At 34.9% G+C, this 22,089-nt stretch overlaps 1 long non-coding RNA gene across 2 annotated transcripts in view; it reads left to right on the forward strand.

Moving 5' to 3' along the window:
- The window catches only part of LOC106037415 (uncharacterized), a 165,259-nt gene that overhangs the window by 120,182 nt on the left and 22,988 nt on the right, over positions 1-22,089 (forward strand). The gene's annotated exons all lie outside the window — the stretch shown is intronic.

The following is a 22,089-nucleotide window of genomic DNA, read 5'->3' on the forward strand; positions in this document are numbered from 1 at the left end:
CACAGTGAGAATTCTGTCATTCTTTTCTCTAAAGGAACAGCTTAAATTGCCTAAGAACTGCCATTTTAGAACATTTGATTTCTGCGTTATCATCTTCATACTCATTTACAGTAACTTTCATGGTTTAGAAAAAAATCTGGTAAACAAGCATATGGATTTTCTTCTTCTTCAAAAAAAAAAGGTACAGAATGGGCAGCTGCATGGTGATACAGCAGCGTGCCTCTACCCTGATTTGCAGTGAATTTGCTTTCCCCATTGAAAGTTGTCTTTACAGTTTAGACTGACTTTTCACATGGAGAATTAATGATACTTGCTATGCTTACTGTGAATCTCTGTATTATGAAAAAAAGATATGTATATAATTTAGTACCCCTTTAAGTACTTTATCTGCATCAAAGCCATACCACTTTCTTCTCTCACCTTTCAGCTGTGCCTTCTGAAAGTCAAAAATAGCCAATACATTTCTTTTTATTCTTTATAGGTTTGTTGCAAAGTCACTGAAATTAGTGTAAAACCTCAACTTGCATTTATAATCTAAATAAGGCTGTACACGGTTATTTCCTTTGATCAGAAGACATGAATAGGTCATATTGGCTGTAATTCTATATTTGTCTGGGGAAGGCCTGGGACATTTGGGCTTCTTAGTTTTTTTTATTGTGTTCATGGCAGGCATGAGAAGTAGAGCTGGAAAAGAAGTGGGGATCATACTGGTGGTCATCTAGTGAATGTAACTGTGTATCAACTTCATTCTTCATGAAACTGAAATTGGAGTTCACCATTTCAGAAATAAAATCTGAAATTAAATAACACTGTAGCAATGGCAAATACTAATGCATTCATTTGCACTCTGGAGAATTGGAACTCTGGTGAAGGTTTTGGTGAACCTTCTACTCTGTAAGTGGAAAAAGGAAGCTAAAATTACTGTAAGAGAACAGATGATTTTTTTGAGCAGTGATATTACACTTTTGCTCTTATTAGTCAACAAATTGTGTGAGTCTTGTGTGGAGTCAGAAAATGCACACATTATTTGGTTAGTTTTAGTTATAGCAATTATAGCAAATTCTATTTATTTATTTATTTATTTTTATTTTTTCTGGGATCCACAAGAAATTGAGATTGAAAATGAATGACAGGATATACCCTTCAAAATAATATTGCCATCAGTTTTGTAACATGGGCTCAGGGAACCTCAACATTCTATGCAAAATTCAAAGGCCACTACAGAATGCAAACAGTTAGGATAGGGAGCAAGTAGAAGGCTCACTGATAATCCATGTTTTAGGAGTCCTGGAAGGTCATGGAATTTCAGGGGATAAAGATGGATGGAAGATGAGACATAGGGGCACAATGAACTAAGCTTCAGTGATCTGTATTTCTCTCTTTCAAAGCCTAACCTATTCATCTCTTTTCAAAGACCTTCTCCCCATTCCCTGTCTCAATGAAAAAACACCCACTCCCTCCTAAAACTTACAAGGTAGCTCCCAACATCTGCAAGCAACCTTGTTACCTCCATCCTTTGCTGGGAACCAAAATGTCATCTTTTCCTAACACCATCCAGTGAAAAATAGTCCCCTCTGCCCTCCAGCAACATTCCGGTTGGGAAACCACATTTCCAGATGGGAAAAGCCACGGTTTTCCTTTCTCACAGCTTCTGAGAACAAATGGACAATAACGAAAAGGGTGGAGCAAGACCTATGCTAAGAAACAGGTGAAATACAATGAGTACTCTGCTACTTTTTTTTTTCTTTTTAACTGAGAAAGTTTTAAAAAAAGTTTAAACTTTTTTTTTTTAAACTGGTATCTACTTTGCTAGTAAATGCTGCCTCTTGCAATAACTGACCTTGTGCACCTTGTAATAGAACAGGAAAGTTGTTTAACATTAGGAAAGTTAATCCTTTCACAATGGTCACAGAGGAAACCACTGGCAGTTTTAGGATTTGTGATTTCAACTTCTGTGTTATCACTTAATTCCACTTCTTGTGTTTCAGTCAATTTTAAGATTTTCAGGCCATAGTTTCTGGTTAACCTAGTATCAATGGAAAGGCAACTTACTCATTCCATGCTATACACAGTATTACTAAACTTCCAAGCCATCATCACACATTCTATAAACACAACTGAAAATTGCTTGTTCTGGAGACCTTGCTTTAAAGGAAAGCTTCTACAAAAGTCTTCGACAGATCACAAATTCATGGCTTCATATTTTGGTTTAAGTACTGCTAAGCAAAAATTTCAAGCCAGATGGAGCTTGACTGAACTTAAGAACTTATGAATTTCTTGTACCCTTTATCATGAACAACAACAACTTAAGAAAAAGTGGTGTCTATAAGACAATCAATAAAGTAAACAGAATCATGTTTCACCTTGTATATTATATGGAAAAAAATGAGGACAAGGTAGATATGCTTAGAATCAGGGGGTGGGAGGAATTAAAATTGTATAATTATGCAAATTAAGTTTGTTTTTGTATGTGTTGTACAAAAACACCACCAACAACAACCAGCAAAGAGAAAAGCAGTTGCAATGTGATGAAGATGAACTACTTGATTTAGTGTGTAAAAAAAAAGAACATTCCTGAAGGAGGCTTTAATTAGAAGGGACATACTGCTGCTGAATATCCATTCAGCTTACCCATTGCATGATTTTCTTCAGATGGAACAAAATTCTAATATAAGAGTTATTGGTATAAAGGCTTCAGAAATTCTAGGAAAAGGAAAGATAATTCTGAGAGGATACAAGGATATTTCTCTGAAGAGCAACACAACCAGTTTGGTTAAATAAAAGGTTAGCTACAGAAGTTCTTTTCCTTCAAACAGGAAAAGCAAACAAAACAAAACAAAAGAAACCCACACCTAATACTGAGAAGTAGTTTTGAAGTTACAATGGAGAGAACAAGCTGAAACATGAACATTAGATTTTATCTACAGCAATTATACAATTACTTTGAAAACAGCTGTAGCAGTTTTGGTATCACCATGCTCTATTTGAGACTATACAGAAAGCTCATTTTGCACTCCTGTGTGAAGTTGTGGCATTACTTGAACCTTTGGAGCAATGATGCATGCTAAAATAGATAACTGGACTGAAATAATGAAAATAAATTCAATAACAAGGATCATAACTTTCAGCAGTTTAAACAGTCAGCAAACTGCATATCTCTCTCCAGTTAGATCTGCAAAAAATATGCTTGTGTTGCACAGGGACTTTCTGATTATTATTAAGAGATATTAGAAGCTTTGTATGAATTTGAGGACATATTAACATGCCTAGTTTTTGCTTTGTTTGCTTTGGTATATTAACGTTTTTTCCAAGTTCTGAAAGAGAAAAGCGTCTTCTGGAACAGCTAAGAGGAAAGAGGTTTATCTCATTAGCACTACACAGATTATGCTTAGATGAAAGCTTAGGGAAAAGCAAAACGGGTATAAAAAGGGGATGCTACAGAATGATTCTTGGCATGCTTTTGACCCTGAAAACATTATAGAGAAAAAGGGACCTCATTTCTGAAAAATTTACTTCTAACTACAGCAAGATTTACTGCAGTGGGGAGGAGAGGCTCAAAATGCATTATTACAGACATCGAGGTATCTATTTAAGTACAACCTTGATGAATTATTTCTAAAAATAGTGTTGATGCAGGTAATCAAGCTTACATTTTTTTTTTTTTTCAAAAAGGGGCATCCCCCCCCCGATATTGATTGCTTATAGTAGGAGTATGTTTAAGAATGATAAAAGGCATTTTAGTCAATGCAGACTGTGGCCACTGACATCTTGTGGCACATGCATCAATTCTTTTGTTTGTTTGTTTTGATATGTTTCTTTTCCTCCTCTGTTAAGTGCTGTCAGTTACACAGCTCCCACAGTAATTGCTGTTCTACTTATTTCTCTGATTACATTTTGCAGTTATGTTTTGAAAGCACAAATAATTGTTGACTTTTGCAACAGCAGCACCTCACAAGCAAGTACACAGCTGAAAAGATTGGAAGGAGAATAGGGAATGATGGGTGTATTATGAAATAAGTGATTTTTCTTCTGGTTGTAATGCTGATACAATAAAGACAGCAGATAAGATTCTCCTGTATTAATTACATGTTGTCAATTAAAAGTTAAGTAGCATTTCAAATCACAAGATGTATTCACAGAAAACACCAGCAATATTGTGCCAAAACCTTGACAAGAATTGATGCTAGCAATTTTGAGCTTTTGACAATGTATCCACTGAGAACCTAGCTACCTGAACAGTACAGCTAGTACTTACCTACAATGAGGACAGTTACTGCTTCACTGGCACATTCAGAAACTCAAATAAAACTGTGTACTCTGTCTTATTCAACCCTAATTTGTATTCAAGTAGGGATGTCAAGGTCTACAAAATGTAATGTATATTCTCTTTGTAGATTTCACATGTATGTTTTTCTTCATAATGCTACAAATGTCTTCATTCCTACCTTAAAAAAGACTTGAAAGACAGATTAGCTACAACAACAGGAAATCCATGGACATATATGAGACAAGAAATAATTTCTAAAATGAGAAAAACAATACTCAAGCCCTTCCCTTCCAAACCCTGCACCTTGAACTTTCCACAACTATATTACAAAGAAAAGGGAAGACAAATTTATAAGAAATCTATTCTTAGTATTTTTTATAACTAATATTATTAAGAAAATAAATGGCTTCTGAAAAACATAGATAAGATAGATATAACCTGTATCTATACACAGAGAGCATGTCCAAATTACCCAAATGTAAGATCTACAGAATATCTCATGATATTGCATACCCAAGAAGAAATTTTCACCATTTATTTTAGTCGTCAAGTGAAATTAAATAAATGGCAATGGAAGATAAAGTTCCACATACCATCTCCTATCCTCTGAAACACACTGCCTATTAAGATGTTTCTGAATTATAATGCCAAAAAAAACTTTAACAGCATGGCTATCCTGGAGGCAATAGTGAGCTTTGTTTATGGTGCAGCAAAATTTAAGCCCACTTTTAACCATGAGATTTTATAGAAAACTATTTAGGACAACAAATAAACATGGAGTCAAAGAGTCTCTTTTATTTCCCAGATATTTAATCTGACCATTGAACAATAACCAAAAAGGCAGAGAGCTTGCTGCTTTGGTCAATCACACTTAAAATCTGTAGTTCTAAGAGGGTGGTTTTTAATGGTGTGCATAAATGGAAGACAGGTTGCTCATACAGGTGTTTGGGGCTTTAAAGCCCAGACATACTGACAATGATTTCAAGCTGAAGGCCATCCCCAGTGAAGACAGAAGGCATATTTCAAGCGCATCTTCCTTCATTTACCTGTTATCAGCTTCATTACCAGTCCTGCCTCTTCCCACCTGCCATACCTCCAAGATGCCTAACTCCACCAATATGTAAGTAAATTCAAGTTCCTATTCAAATTTGGTTTAATACCCAGAACCTAAAATACAGCCTTTCAAACATGCTAATACCTACATTTTTTTTATGGTCCTCAGATATCATCACTGGTAATAATTAGTAACATTTGCAAAGAATAAATTAAACATTTCAAGAAGAGAAAATTTTAAATTTTATTATCTCACGGCCAAATCCATTTTGATATCTATTTAATGGGGATGAAATATGACATATATACACCTTATTTAGCAAATTTCTCATTTGTAATGTTGAACATCTTTGGTTTATTCACGATCGTAACTCTTACTGCTGGACTGTCTGACATAATTCTGTCTTGGAATCTGTTTAATTTGCATGTGAAATAGTATGTTCATAGCATGTCTTGACATAAATACAACTTAGAAAAGAAGGAAAAATTAACAGAATATAAGTAGTATATTTATAACTATGAGGCAACAACAGGATACTACTTATGCAAATTTCAAATATTAAAAAACATAATTCTGAAAAGGACAGAGCAATTCAGAGTTAAATAATTACTCTTGATAACATCATTCTATTTTACTCAAAAATTTTAAATATGTAGAAATATGGAACTGTGCTCCTCTTATATTGTGAAAACAGGGATTCAAAAATAATTCAGTGTCCTGTCAGACTATCTGCATAGCAACAAAAAAAATCTGTTAATATCATTCAGCCTGCCTTTCTCTTCCAAACTATTCTTAATAAATACACTCTTCCCTCTCCTTCCTTTTATCACATTGTGTTGGACAGAAAAATAGAGGTTGAGGAAATATCTCTACTACAGTGATTTTTCAGTGTGTATTTGTGATATTCAGTAAAATGGGGTTAAACCTCTATTTTTATTTTCTTTAAAGAACAATATTCCCATGCTGTAATACAAATAGTGGTGATAGTAACAGATATATTTTGCCCTCGACTGCACAGAAAACTCCCCCACTAATTTCACAGAAGTCAGACTTCCATCTGAAGCCAGGCTTGCACTGCACATAGCTTCATATCACTTCCAAACATTTCAGCCTTTGTGAATGGTACTTTCTGGAATCTCATTATAATAGATTATGTATGTTTTATATGTTGTCTCTGAGAACTGCATATTTTAATATGCGCACATTTCATCAAGAAATACTAGATCTGCCAGTTTTACTTTATCTACCCTCCATAGATAATTTGCCTTCTGAACAGAACTGAAAAGAGATTTTAAGTGATTTTAATACAGAAAGATATCCAGCAGCTGGATCCAACTGTTAAAAAATTTGAAGTCCTATTAATTTTTTATCACATGTCCAAAAAGGCACTGCTCTGTGTAGATTATACAAGCATATTCAAATAAATTTAGGAAGAAAGCTTCAGACATTCTTCTCAGAATAATTTTAAGTAATGGATAATGATGAAAAGAGCAAGAAAAAAAGATGCTAAGAAAAATGTATTTTGATCAACCAGCCAACTACAGAAGTGTTTCAAACACATGCATTTTCATTTCTCTAAGAACAGGTTCAATGAAGCATTAAAGAACATATTACCACAGAGACAGCTGTATTCTAGCATACCAAATCAGGAGACATACAGGTTACTTTCCTGATTTATGTATCCCATAGCATCTTCCTGCCAAGGCTGAGTCCCTTGACAGAGAGAGCAGAATAATTCTAAAGACATATGCTGTACTTCATCTTTTCTCAAAATCTCAAGCCATTGTGACTGTGGTAGAATCTGACACAGAAACTAAAAGATTTATAGGGTTAAGACTTGCACAGTTTGCAAAGATTTGCAAAGATGACCAAAGAAGCACTTATTTCACACACTTACTAATTTGATTATAAAAGCCAAATCAGTTTGTTTATAGTGATGAAACCCCATAAAAATTAAATGGCAAAAGATCTTTATTCTAGATTTTTGACCTTTCTCTTTAAGTTCTCAACACATAAGACATAAAATTTTTATGTTCCCACTGCAGCTGGGATGTTCTTTACCTCTTTCAAAGGCTTCTCCATCAAAAAAACTAATACTACCCACTGACTGCACACTTTTATTTGGTGTTCAAAACTTCAACTTCACCTCAGAAAACATTTTCACTAAATAACAGAAGTTGTAGAATTATTCCCTACTATTGTTAAAAAACCTTGAAATGACAGATGAAAGCTGTAGATCCCCTGGTACATGGATAAAAAGCCCTGATGGTATAGAAATGAAAGAAAATATAGTTAAAAATCATATTAAAAGATTTTAAGCAACAGTAATCACAGTCAAGCTGAAAAGTTATTTTTCAATCTTCTAGTCTATCACTAAAGGTCAATCAACACAAATCTAGATAAAAAAGAAATGAGATGCTGCTTGCATTGAAAAAGTTTTGTGGCATATCCTCTCGCAAAGCAAAAATGTTCTTCAGTCCTCAGAATATGCAAAAAATCAAAAATAAAAAAAAGGTCCTCAGGACAAGTGAGACTGGCTGAGCCGCAGAGTTCAGCAGAGGGCTGCAGTCACTAGGGGGATGAAGCACATATGAAGAGTTGCGGAAGGGTGAAAAGTGACTGCAAACATCCCTGAGCAACTGGATTTAGCTTTCCTCGCATCCCTGCTTTGAGCAGAGGGTTTGACTTGGAGACTTTCAGAGGTCTCTTCCATTCTGAAGTGTTCGTGATTGTCTGCATGGTACACTATGTGCTGAGGTTAGTTCTGAGCACTAAAGGATTTTCAAAATGTCATTTAATACATAGGACAATGGGATCTCATTTAGAAAGGTATCTGAAATTAAGATCAAATAGATTGAAAAGGGTTTTGAAGCTGTACTAGTAAAAACAAAATTGACTGTGATGATTGGATCAGATTCTTTTAGATAGTTCTCTGTGTTACCTTACTACAGCTATTTTTATATAAAACCTAAATATAAAATTACATCGGTGAACTAATTATTGCCTGTTAAATCTATATACAGATATCATGGTATAAGTAAATGTCATTGATTTAAAAGCAAAACAAAACCATTTTGAATTAAAGTGTATTGCAATACAAGCAAATAGCACCCCCCCCCAAAAAAAAAATTGATTTTTTGAGTGTTTTACAATCTTGAATAAAAGTAAAAGCTGTGCAGAATACCACACTGTGTGATAAACGCCACCACAAATCCCTAAGACAAAAAGACGATTGGTCCCACATACCACTCTTTTTTAGGCCACTCTGATTTTTTCTGGTACCGCTGCTTACTCTCCTCCAGAAGAGCTCTGCAGCCTCCCACTGATCCATCTAATAGAAACTTGTCACCCCCAGTATACACCCCCACAGCAGGATTTTATTAGGAAAAACTTCAATCATATGCAAAGTCATATGCATACTTCAACAGAATACAAAGTGACACAACAGACTGTGAATTCTGGTTACAAAAAGGCATAAAGAAGACTTCATCAGGTGCGTTGACTGTCCACTAACTTAAATATCATTTATTTGAATGCATGCACTGCATGCATTCTGCTCTAGGGAGTTGCTTTTAGTCACACCTCCATCCACAAAAATGCAGACTATGAAAACCCCTTTAAAATACCACCCCAGCCATCTCAGGGCAAAAAGAAATGCAATATGAAATCTTATGCAACAGGAATACCAAATTAGAAAAACAGTCAATCAATCAAACAAAAAATGCAGTCATCCAGTACTTTGCCATGTTATCAGTCTCCAGCTAGGATTTTCACACATGCAAGGATAAAATTCAAGCAACCAATGACAAGTTGAAAGAAACACTTAGCATGTAAAACAAGTAAGCTGCATGCTGTACTAACATACTGTAGACAAAGTACAATGGAACCACACTGAAAGCTGATCTATATAACTACATATTATTAGAACAGTTATCTTACCTACACAGGTACAGTCCCTTATGACACTGCTTTTTAAAATAAACTTAAAATAGAGTAGGTGAACTCTATTCTATGCACATTTATCAAAAGTAGGTTAGAGATTTTCATAATTAGCACTCCCTCAGATTGTCATTTCCTTCACTTACAGTCAAATGATATTCAAAAGAGCGACTGAAATACTTTCATATGTTCAAAGTGTTGGAAATGCTATTGCCTCTGTGATCCCTGTGAGTGAGTGCCACCTTTGGTGAGGACAAACAAAAGCTTTCCTGAAGCAAGTTTTGACCTGTGCGTAGGAGGTAGTGATCATTAAATAGTAATCAAACAACAACAACAAAACACAACAGAAACAACCAGTATGGCACGGTGCTTTCTGCAGTCTACTAATCCTGAAGAACCTCTAGAAGAGAGACAGAACCAGTCATTGGATTTTTACTCACTCAGAGCTACCTCAGTGGTTGACAAAAAGTGCTCCCCGTTAGCTGCCTAATGACTCCCAGCAATAGGTTGGGAAAGCAAAACTTCAGAAGGATTTAAGACACACAAAATTGAATCACAAGAGCACTGTGCATGGTACCTTGCGATTTAGTGAAATAAAACCGTATCTGAACATAGCAGTAACAATCCCTCAAATCAACAACTGAAAGAAAAGCCCTTTTAAGTAGCTGTTACAGAAAACTCTACAAGGCTTCTCTAAACGTACGTATCCATATGATCCTTACTCTAGATGCATGAAAAATTACATTAAAAGAGAAAAAAGAAGGGGGGGGGATATTGATTTACTCGTAGAAAAGCTTTTATTCTTGTGATAAATCACTTTAGAGTAGAAGAATGAGCTTGCAGGCACAGATTGCATCTACTTGAATTCTGAAAGTATCTGGACAAGTGGACAAATTGGTACAAAACCAAAAGAAAACCATAATTTAAAATCCCACTTGGTCTGATTTCACATTGCAACTACTATAGTAGGGAGAGATATCAGCAGTTATCTTGTTGCAAGTTTTATTTATTTATTTATTTAAATCAGGAAAGAAATTGTGTAAAATGGGCTCAAGGAGAAGATAAAATCTAACCAAAAATAATTAGAATATTACCTCTGTAATTCTGGAAATAGGATCTTTTTCTTATTTTGCAAAAGGAATGTGATAAGCTGAGGACTTCTTTGGAACAAAATAACATAACTTTGATTTTTTGATTTACTAGATTTTCAGCTGCACAGAAACCCCTACGTGGAAAATAAGAGTATTCTGTTCATTTCTATATCTTTATTTCATCTTGGTTTGCCTTAGGTATAAAATGTTCCAGTTTTCTATGGATCTTCTGTACGTGTGTAGCATTGGAAATTGAATTACATGTTTAGGAACTTCCCACAAGGTTCAATTGTGAGTTTTGATTGTTTCGCTTTCTTACCTTCAAGTGGTTAATCTTAATTTTCACTCTCTGCAACTATTTACAAATTGTGCACTTTCCCATTGATGGGATAGAAATACAATTGGTAGAAGCATTCCAGTAAAACATCACAAATATTACATGATCAAGTACATTTTGGAAAGGATCGGAGAAATAGATTAGAAAAAGATAGGAGACCTTGTGCTTCAAAGCTTAAACTGCCTGCAGGTATGGGGAGAGGTTTACCACTGCTGAGTTTGGACATATTCTCTTATCTGATCTCAAGCTCTTTTGACAAAGCAAGGAAGACACAGAAATGAACTACACGTACTAAATGCGTGTCAGCCATAAAGAAACCTATTAGGACATACAGTAAGCAAAATTTCCACTGACAGCAGTGCAGGTATTTGGATGACAAGACCCACACCTAGTTCTGCTTTAAAGAAATGTTGTAACTATTTCTGTCCTTTTAATATGGCCTTGAAATGACACAAAATGAGCATATACAGACACAAAGACAGGTATAATACAGAATATTGGATCTTTGTGAATTATGGACGAAGAAGAACTAGAGGTCCCAAACACATCTTCTTTAGTTATAAATGTCATCTTTGAAGGTATGTTTAGAAAGTCTGTATGAATGATGCAATTATAGTTCAGAAACAGCAGTATTTTCTTTAGTTATTGAAGGTAACCAAATGAGCCAGTAATAAAGTACAAGGTGAAAAAGAAATATTCTGAATAATATGTACTTCATGTACTAATAGTTTCAATATATATTCTGCACCTATATCTAACCCATGCTTGGAGTCATATCCTCAGAACACCCTTTGTTGGAGTTTTTTCATTAAAAAATAATAATAAAAAATTACTGCATATCTCACTCCTGCACTATTGTAGTGAAGTGAGTAGGAAAGTCTTTATTTCTAATTTTTATTTTCATTAGCCTTCAGTGCCATCAGAACTAACACTTAGAGGCTTTTCTTGTGAGGTTTACCAGGGCAGGTTTACTTGAGACATCATTTTTGTTATGGCCACTGATCTTAAATCTGCACCAGAGTGCTTACCCTCACTCTCTCCATTCTGTAAAGTGCTTCTGTGACTATTTAACAGATTCATTAGTTCAAAAGGAAAAATAACTATTATTCAACTCATTCTTATCTTGAATACCTGTCAGCTGTCCTGAATGCTTTCAGCTTAGAAAAATATAGGATAACAGATAACATAGATTTTTCCCATCCTTTCACTAGGAGAAAATTGAGTGACTTTCAATTACATTATGAAATACATGTTCTTTAATTTCACTGCACTGAATGTGCATAGAATAAGGTACTTCAGAAGAGCCCTTTAGCTTTCACAATATCATGTAACACTTGAACTAACTTATGTTAAAGAGTTTGTGCCTAAGAATAAAATACACCAAATGCCATATACATACTTAGAAGTTTTCTTTTTTTATTAGGTTTCTAATAAGAATCATCTTAAAAAAGAAATAATTACAGTATTCTTTTAATTATTAATTCTAATAAGATATTTTTATAATAAATTTGCTAAAAACTTACATTTTGCAACTGCTGAAAAATATATTTTTGCATTATCTTTTTCAGAGTTGTGCTATTGTACACTACATGTATTTTTTAAATACTGAAACATTACACAGCTTCTCAGAGGACAGCAGTAAAGATGTGTTGTCAGTCTTGTGCAGTGAAATGACAGATCTGGAATAAATTTTTACTTCTGTAAGCCTCCCATCACTCACAGATTAGACAAATCCAAATCTTGATAGTTCCAACACCTCAAACTTCCAAATCTATATTCACCAGCTACTTTGTCTGTTAACATTTGATGACTTAGTGTTCTTATAATTACTGAATGTTAAGGACAACCTGCCTTGAATTTTGGATTTAAACCAACAGAGATTAAAACAATTCAGTGGCACACTGAATAAAGGCTGTGAAATCACTTTGCTTCCCTCCACAATTTATTTCAGTTTACGTAAAATGAGTTGTGTTGATACTGCTTTCCATTATTGGTGTTAAAGAACTGCCTCCACATCAGCACAGTTCCCTTTCCCATCATCCCTATGACATTTTCAATGACAGAGTAAAACATTATTTCAGCCAACGATTGCAGCTTGGGAGAGAAAGGATGCTGCAAGTCCTGAGTGACAATGAACTGTACAGAAAAACTTGCACTGTGTATTTACCATAAAGCAATCGCTCCATTTTTTATTTATTTATTTATTTATTTATTTATTTATTTTTTGTGAAATGCTATAGTCAGGTTAGTTATTTATTGAAATAGAGTAAGGTAGTAAGAATATACTCTTTCTAACTAAATTGTGTTACTGAGTATTATGTTACCAGTTGCCAACCTGTTAGTAAAGTAACAATCTTATACATTCATGGCATAAATATTTTAATATCCTTACAGTATCACACAAAGTACCCTCAAAGTTAGTGCTCGGCCTCCCTCTTTGATTATAATCACTATCTACACTAACACATAGTTAGAACTATAACAATTTCCTTTCATGTTACTTTCTAATGATGGTGTACTCTGTTCATCCTTGCTTTTTTAAGCTTCAAATTGTGTAAGGCATAACATATACAACAACCTCTATCCTGCAAATGACTTGACATGAATTTCCTTTTTTAGTATGGATATATTTTTTTCTCACCCTTGTTGGATTTTTCAGCTGCAATGATGTACAAAAAATCTGAGCACTGGAGCAGGTTGCCCAGAGATGTTGTGGATTTCCTTCCCTGAAGATATTCAAAAGCTGTCTGGACACAATCCTGGGTAATGTGCTCTAGGGAAATCTGCTTGAGCAGGGAGGTTGGACCAGATGTTTCCTGAGGTCCCGTCCAACCTCAACCATTCTGTGATTCTGTTATGAATATAAGGGAATGGAGGGGAAGAATGCACATGATTCTGAATCACCTGTGCCTACCATCAGATTTCTAACTCTTTGATCCTTATCTGTCTTCTGAAAAGTAATTCAGAGAGGCAGATCATTACATGACTTAGGTAAGGTTTTGTAAGACATGAAATTTCTTTCAGTTTTACACTCCACACATCCGTACTTCTGTCCATCAGTCTGCTCTTGCTTACACTCTATTTAAGTAACTGTAGGCCACTCGTCAAAAAAAAAAAAAAAAAAACGCACAATGATAGTTTGGATTTGGGTAGTATCCCGAAGCCCTCTTCCCTAAAAATGGGTGTGATTAAATTTGAAATGAAAGCTGCATGAAACTTCTGCTATAAATACTGTGTTTGTCATAATTTAAGACAGTTCAAGATGTTATCAACAAACTAGATAAAATTTCCATTGGCCTATTAGTAGTCATGTTGTATCAGTCAAACCCAGGTAAGCCAAAATGCACTTGAAATCTGTTCTTGCTTTTACCTCAAATCCATTTTATTGGTTTATAGGCTGACATTAACCTCAACTCATGCATAAGCAGTCTGCTGCTTTTTCACCACATTTAATTTGTAGTCCTAGTTTGTCTTTAGAATGCTTTGATGCCCTTTATGTTTAAGTCTTAAAACATGCATGGTGAGTTTTCGTGGAGGTTATTCTGAAAGCCTTCGTTGATATCTTTATGTGATAATTGTGGGGAAAAAAAAAAAGGCAAAAAAAAAAAGCTGTAAACTCTACTTTAGAACATTTCTTCAAATTATTTCAGACAGTATTTCTGCACACTGTTGCTACCAACACCACGGAGTGCATTTTCTCTCAGAAAGTATTCCTTTTATTTTTTTTCCTGCTCAGATTTGCTTGTAATGTTCTATAACTCTGCGGCAGTCATTCTCCTGTAAGCTATAACCAATACCAGGACTTCTACTGATGTTGGTTGTGGCTGTGCATGGTATTGCTCAGAAAAATTATGAGAGAAATAATGTGACTGGTTGCATTTTGGTCAATTACTTTAACCAGCTGGACAGAACAGCTAGTTCATTTGTGTAGGGACACTTCCTTCTATTTATGAAATGCTTCTGACATTTTGAAATGCTTATTGAGCAAGAAACATCAAGCATAGAAAGAATATAGAAGAACTTCTGCTCTTCTTTGGCAGTTTTTGTCCTAAGTCTCCATCCTGGTGTGTTTCCTTTTCAGACATTCTAGATTTCACTTTATTTTATTGCAATCCATAATACCTCAAAATAATGCTTAAATAAAATGTTTGGTCCTTCAGTCTTGCCGTGTTTGAAGGTGTTAACTCTCCTTGCAGAAATACCATGTTTATCTCAGTAATGCATGTTTCTAACCCCAACAGAAGTGTTGAGAATTGCACTCGCTACACTACATCCCATTATTTATAAAGTTGTACTAAATAGACTGGATAGTTTTTCAAATATAATTTGTAAAGCATTTTTGTTTGCCTGACAAAACCACATTGTAATTAATTCACCTTTCCCACCCTATCCACCACTTGAAATGTAAGTGAACGTGTGCACACAACACACATCAAATCCCGCATTTAAGAGCCACTGTCTATATTTGAACAAATCCTATCTAGCTGCATAGATAATAAAAAGAAATGCTAACCAACTGCTTGTGAGTAGTTGCCATCCAGAATTTATCCAGAAGTTGAGTATAGAGAAGATATGCTTGTGTTACACCTTGAATGAATCTGAAGTATTTTAAACACAGAAATACATGTAAAAACATTAAAACTGGAACAGTTATTGACCAGAATTTGTTCTTCAGGCAGAATGGTAGCTCTCATTTTACAATACTGCTACTGAATATAAACTTTGAATGTTAATTGCTTGACTAATCAGGAGTAGCAAAAACAGATTAATGACTTTTTTGTGTGGTAGTGTATCATACTTAGTACTAGACGGAGAAATTTGGAACTGCTTGCAGAGTAAAGGAGGATGAAGTGCTTTTAACATAACTTAAAGTACGCTTGAATCGATACTTGTATATAGAAAATCAGTACTTTCTATTAGAAGCTTACCCTCCTCCCCCTCCCCCTTTTGTTTTTGGCAGTCACGCTTGTTTGCACTTTCGTCAGTGGAACATAAGCAACAATTGCAGGCTGCTACATGGCTAGCTTTCCTAAGCATACACTTGTTTTCTGAGGACATAGCACTGCCTCAGGAATGATTTGTAAATTTTTTGTAATTCAAGAACACCACTGCTATTGTAAAGTGGTAAGGGAGTAAACTAGGCACTTTATAGTACTAATTGGGCTACTATTTGGTTTTGATTGCTTTAAAAGAGTTGTCTTGGTTCTCCAGCTTATTATTTATTTATATTTTTTTAATCCTGGTAAAACAATATGTGTATTTATGAGCATTTTTTTTGTTTGTTTGTTCAACCTTAGTACTTTTTTTTCTTTTTTCTTATTTGAAATGCATAATTCACATTTGTAAGTGCAAATCCACGAATGTGATGATCTGAAACTTTTTATTGGAGTTGAGCGGTATTGGTCATTGTGTATGTTTGAAGAATGCGGGTGCTTTATAATATGAAATACTGTTGAGGGCATCTTCCAAAGCCCGACTCCTTTGCTTCACAGGAGACAATTATGTCTGAACCTTTGTGGCTTAAGGCTTTTGTCCTAAATTTGGTCTACAGTTGAAAGTGTCTAGGAAAACATCTTCTTTGGGAGCATCACAAAATATGTTGCCATAGTTAACAGAACTCTTCCTAACTTCTGAGGACAGAACAAACGTAGCAATTGAGAATATGCTATTACTATTTAATAGTAATAATTATATATATATATATATATATTTTTTTTCCTGCTAGTATGCTTTTAGCCAAAGATTTACCACTTAGGCTGAAGTTTGCTTTTCTTATTTAGTAAGGAACACATCATGTGACCTGGGATGGTATTAAAATACTCAGTTTTCCCATAGCTTATTCAACAACTGTCTTAAAACAAAGTGGATTCTCTACCCAGTGCTTTACATCAGCATTACTTCTGTCCATGGAGCAGCCTGATTTGGGAGGTTGTTTGTCTGTTCTGCAGCATAAAATGTCTGTTTTGCTCACTTTTCCCCAGAACAGGGAAGTCCCACCAAAGACTTAATTTTATGAGCACAGTTTGCTGATTATTCTTTTATTTATTTAATTAATTATTTATTTGGTCCCCGAGGCACTCACCAGATATCTGTGCACCATTAAGTCAAGTCCCCATTGCTACTATGGAGTGTTACTAGTGCACATAATTATATCTGCTCTGCGTTTATCAGCAGGGTTCAGTCTCAAAATGGATATGTTCAAAAGTGATGTTTCCTGTGGGCTACCTTATGAAGACACAGTACTACATCAGTAAAGCACCTCTCCATCTGTTAGAAGGTGCTCTTCACTTGCTTCAGTCTGTAGAGGTTACTGCATTTAATCCATATGCCAATTAGAAATGTAAGAAAAGAAAGAAAGCAAGAAAGAAACTATTGACTTTGAGCTGAGCAATGTAGCAATAAAGTAATAAAGAGGACAATGCAAGATGGTAATAAGTAAATCATCACAAAGGAAAATAAAAAATAATAGCTGAATTTGATTGGCTGCTTCTTCCCTGACTGGGACCTTAAATAATGTTTGCTTCTAGTGAGGAGAAGTAAGTGTTTTGCTCACAGAAATAATAGCTAATACAGGCACTCAGCCTTCTTTGATGTGTTATTTAAAAATCTTACTATACTGATTTACAAACATCACTGACTTTTGAGGTTTCCTTTATCTATACCAAGTTTTAATAATCTGTTTCACAATTTTCTTCCTCCCAGCCCCCAAGCTCTGAAATGGATGTTTGTTTCATTCTGATGAGTTTCTGATGTATATTACATGTGTGTTGTATAACACTGGGGTGTTGTAGTGGCAAGACAATGAAAGCAATGTCATCTCTGAAAGTACTGAGAAAAGTTCAACTTATTTTGAAGCAAAATTAATTATTTCAGAATTTACTTCAGTATTTGTTGTTTTCTCAGAAGCCCAGATTATAGTAGGTACTGTACCAAGTAAGGCTGACCCGCCTTTGAAAATGTTTGAAAACAGTGCATGCAATTGGTCTTATTTTTTAATAATACGAGTTCACCCAGCTATAATCATACTCTGTAAAGATAACTGGAAACCTCTGTTATGATACAGGGAATGCCACTGGCGCATGGTTTGTAGTTCCTGCAAGTTCCACCCCCCCAACACCTATTCCTGGCTTTAAGTGTGTTAACCACAGAATGCAGCTTGCCAAAAATGATTTATTAAGAGGAAATAAATGCTAGATGTGAGCCGGTTGCAAAACTAAAGCTCTTGTGCAGAATTATATTATGCCTTATACCTAAAATAGTTGCATATGCACTGCAGTGTCTACAAAGTTAACTCTATGTGAAACTGATTTGTATTGGAAGACCAGGAGTGTTTTTCATTGGAAGTGGATTGTTTAAAGAATACTCAGGCTGTAACTGCACAGGAGTGAGGACTATCTCCTCAGGGAGGGTTTTCCCTGCGGTTTGGTGTATGGGCACATTAATGTGCACATAGTTCTGGTGAAGAACTGTCCAGTACAAGGGAAATGCTAGCTATTGACGATTATTTCAGTGCAATTCCTTTCTATTTGATAAGCAGCAGTAAAACCAAAGCAAGACAAAATCAGTCTATATTCTACTGAGTGGGATGGACAGGGTCTTTTGGCAGAATAATAGGCTTTATTATTTTATTTTTTTAATGGCCCTTGGATAATATACTCAGTAAAAAAGGATAATGAAACAGCATTAATCTGCCTGCCTCACCAATAATACATGTGGACCTGAAGAACCACATTAAATTCAATTAAGCACCTATTTGGTGCATCAACACAGTCAAACTTTCATTTAACTCTTGATCTGACCTTCTATAGAAGGACAAAATTTTATTCCAAAAGCTAGTTATCTGTGTGTCAGTACATGTGTAAAATTCAGATTAGATTTTGGATTAGTGTTTGCACCATAAATTAGTTTAACATGTAATTCGTAGGCTCCCAGCTTTGTTTTTCATTTTGTGACCCTTTCCCGTTAAATACATTGAATCAGACCCTAGGTTGGGTACCCAGCTTCTAAGCCAAAGTTAAGTGGCCAGCATAAGCCACTTAATGGAATACAGAGATAGCTAATTTTGAGCTTCTGGCTGCTGTTAATAAAGCTCCAAAGTATTTTTGCATGTTTGTAACTGTTTACCTGCTGCAAAGATGTAATATTGACCAAAAGTAGATTGGAAGGTTTGTTTTCTGAGTTCCATAAATTCCATCCATTTCAACTGCATGGTACAGTCTAGGCAGCTGCCTGGAGAGCATTTTAATAGTCAAAAATTATTCTTTTGTCTGTAAAGATGGGAATAAAACTGAAATAAAACCACGAAAGGTCAGCCAGTACGTTTGCCAATTAAAGTCCACTCTGGCATGACATATTTTGCAGTTTACATGGGAATTATAGATTTTCATCTCATAATTGTACACTGTTCTTCACAGCAATTCAGTTCTAGGAAGCTTATTCCTTTTACTGTCCACGTGACATAATGGGAGAACAACAGGTGATCACTTATTAGTACTTTGTACGCAGCAGTGTGCATGTAATTTCTAAGGATATATTCTTATGCACTGTGTAGCTTAATACAGTTTTAAAATATGAACAGTTTTCCAAGTAAACTTGGTTTTAGTTTTAGTTTTAAATGAAGATACTGTTTAGATGCAAACAAAATTCATCTATCTTTAACTTATGTACAGAGGTAGAAACAATTTACTAAAAGCATACTTAGAGCAAGCTGAGGTAGTCCTGAGCTAGCCAATGTAGTTACTAAGCTAACAGAAGTATACTGAATTATACTTTTATCTACAGGCCTACTCACACTATTGCAGAGTTGAATGAGTTCAAGTTTTTCCTGACTTTGAGTAAAGGCTAATTTAATGAGATAGAAATGAAAGGGTTTACAATTCATAAATAAAATGTTCTTAAAAGCAGAATGCCTGTTTAGAGTGTAGGAAAGATGAACTTTGTTTTAGTGGCAGAATGTTTACAAGATGGAAGAATTTAACTGCAACTTCCAAGTGCAATATGCAGGTGGAATTGAAATGGACCCGCTAATACTGTTGATGACACTAAGAATGAAGGTCTAATTCTGTAAATTTTACTGTAGAAATGAATCTAAATGAGTAAACGGGCAGACAAAGAAAAGGCAGTTGCTTTCCCTCAAGGGACCTTTCACTAAGAGGGATCTTAAATCTACAGATTTTGTTGTTGTTGTTGTTGTTAAAGAGAATATTTAATAAGTGAAACCAAGAGAAGTATCAATTGTATAATCACATGCATTTTAAATTTGGGATATTTTGGAAGGAACAGTAGTGAGATGGCTCAGCTAGTACCAGTTTTAACTAGACTTGTATTACTATATGGTCCCAGTTTTAAACTGAACACAATATAAACAGATCGTGGCTAGGAAGGGAAAATGATGGTACAGAGAGGTACTTTAGAGATCATTTCCCTAACCATCTTGTTTTGTAATGCTAGTTTTGATTTCAACAGCTGGCTTGGATGAGCTGCATGACAAAACAAACGTATCCCAAACTGTAAGACTTTGTAGCAGATTTCATGCTACTGTACCTAGCAAAGACCTAAATGCTGCAGCCTGAACTGTCATATTTCTTAATAAGGAAATCTTATTGCTTCAGCGTCTTTCAGTGTTGTCTCATAGACTTACATCCTACACAGATTGACAAACATGAAATAAGTGTTCAGCCCTTCCATCTGTTACTTTAACTGAAAACAAAGAAAATACCAAAAACTGTAATGTTGTAACTGATGTCCTGTTGACCTGTAAATCTTTAAATTAAATACAGAACTATACTAACAAACTTAAATGAAATATTAATTTTTCTGGTAGATGTTTCCATACATTAAAGCCATAAAAAACCACTTAGCTGTTTGGCGTAACCACTCACATGCCTGTACAAACAGACACATACTTTTTTTCGGTAACATGCACTTATAGAAGGCTGGTTACTGAACTATTTGGATTCTGACTTTATGAAAATTGCAATTATACAAACCCATAATACTAGATTCAGTATGGCAACGGAGAGAACTCTGTTGCTCTGGAGACCGTCTTCCTGGCGTCAGTTCTCTTTGTATTGCCTCTTTAAATGAGATGTTGCATTTCAGAGGATGAATGTGGTAAAATATTTCTTTGTATATTCCCCTAGTTGTTAATAAAATAAGATCGAGGAATTCACTGCATTTCTCAGCTAAGACTCGTCCTCTTTATATTCTACTGTGTTAGTAGTAGTGTTTTCAGCTTTATTTTTTAATACTATGTACCGCTGCTGTTACATCTACCTTTTCTATCTTTTAGCTATCTTTTAATAAAATGAGACAGGGGTGTGGTTATCGTGAGACTATACTTCTGGAATAGAGTAATAAATGAAGTCTTAATAGGGAGCTGGAAACACTGGTGATTTATGGCTTTCTACAACATTCATTACGCATACACATCTATGAGTAACATCCCATAAATTATATTACATGCTGTAAAAAGCTATAAATTGTCATTTTTTAGTGTAAGTTATTACCATTAAAGACATTTATTCCTTGCTGCTGGTGTGAGTTTCTACAGCTTTCTCACCAATTCCCTGACTAATGAATTCAGAAACTGCAGGAAGGAGACTGAGAAATGCAGTGGCTGATTAAATAGTGCAATTGACTTAAAGCTGTTAAGTCAGAGGTTAAACTACGTAATAGGGAAAATACGATCTATTCACATGGTAGCATCCTTAGCATTGAACATTTCCAAATATCATTCAGATCAACTGTATTATTTTTCTTCACTGTTAATATGTGCCTACAGAAAACTAGAAATGCTTTTAAAATAATGATACCACTTTATACTGAACAGTCAGCTACAGGAGAATGAAGATAAGCTAAATCCTGGGGAACAATTCAGTGTCTCCCATTGACCTGCCCATCATTAGAATTTGAAGCAGTACCTCAGAGGAAATATTGCTGTAAATGTAGGAAATACTACAGTACAGTAACAATATTTTTACAATTATGTTATAATACAATTTTACAATTATATTGTAGTACAATTTAAACATTTTTATGTGAGGAGCCATTAAAATACTGGGTTGTGCATCTTACTTTGTAAGATACTACCTTTTTTTTGTTGTTGTTTTGTTTTGTTTTGTTTTCTGCAACACTTCTGTGGTAGTTAGTCTCCGGGAAGGCATTATGGTCTTCAAAATGGTTGTGATTGTCATTGGCACCTCTATCTAAGGGTTTGTGCTTCAGGAAGGCAAGACATGATGTATGAAAATTCACTTAAGTTCTTTTGGACATCCATTAGGATACTTTTATTTGAAAGGGGGTGCTAACTTTCAGGCTTCTGGATATAAAGAGTTAGCATGAAAATCAGATGTTGGAGCTTGCAAACAAAATGCAAAAATCAATCATCATGAAATTTCCA

The sequence above is a fragment of the Anser cygnoides genome, chromosome 13 (genome assembly GCF_040182565.1).
Source record: "Anser cygnoides isolate HZ-2024a breed goose chromosome 13, Taihu_goose_T2T_genome, whole genome shotgun sequence".
NCBI lineage: Eukaryota > Metazoa > Chordata > Aves > Anseriformes > Anatidae > Anser > Anser cygnoides.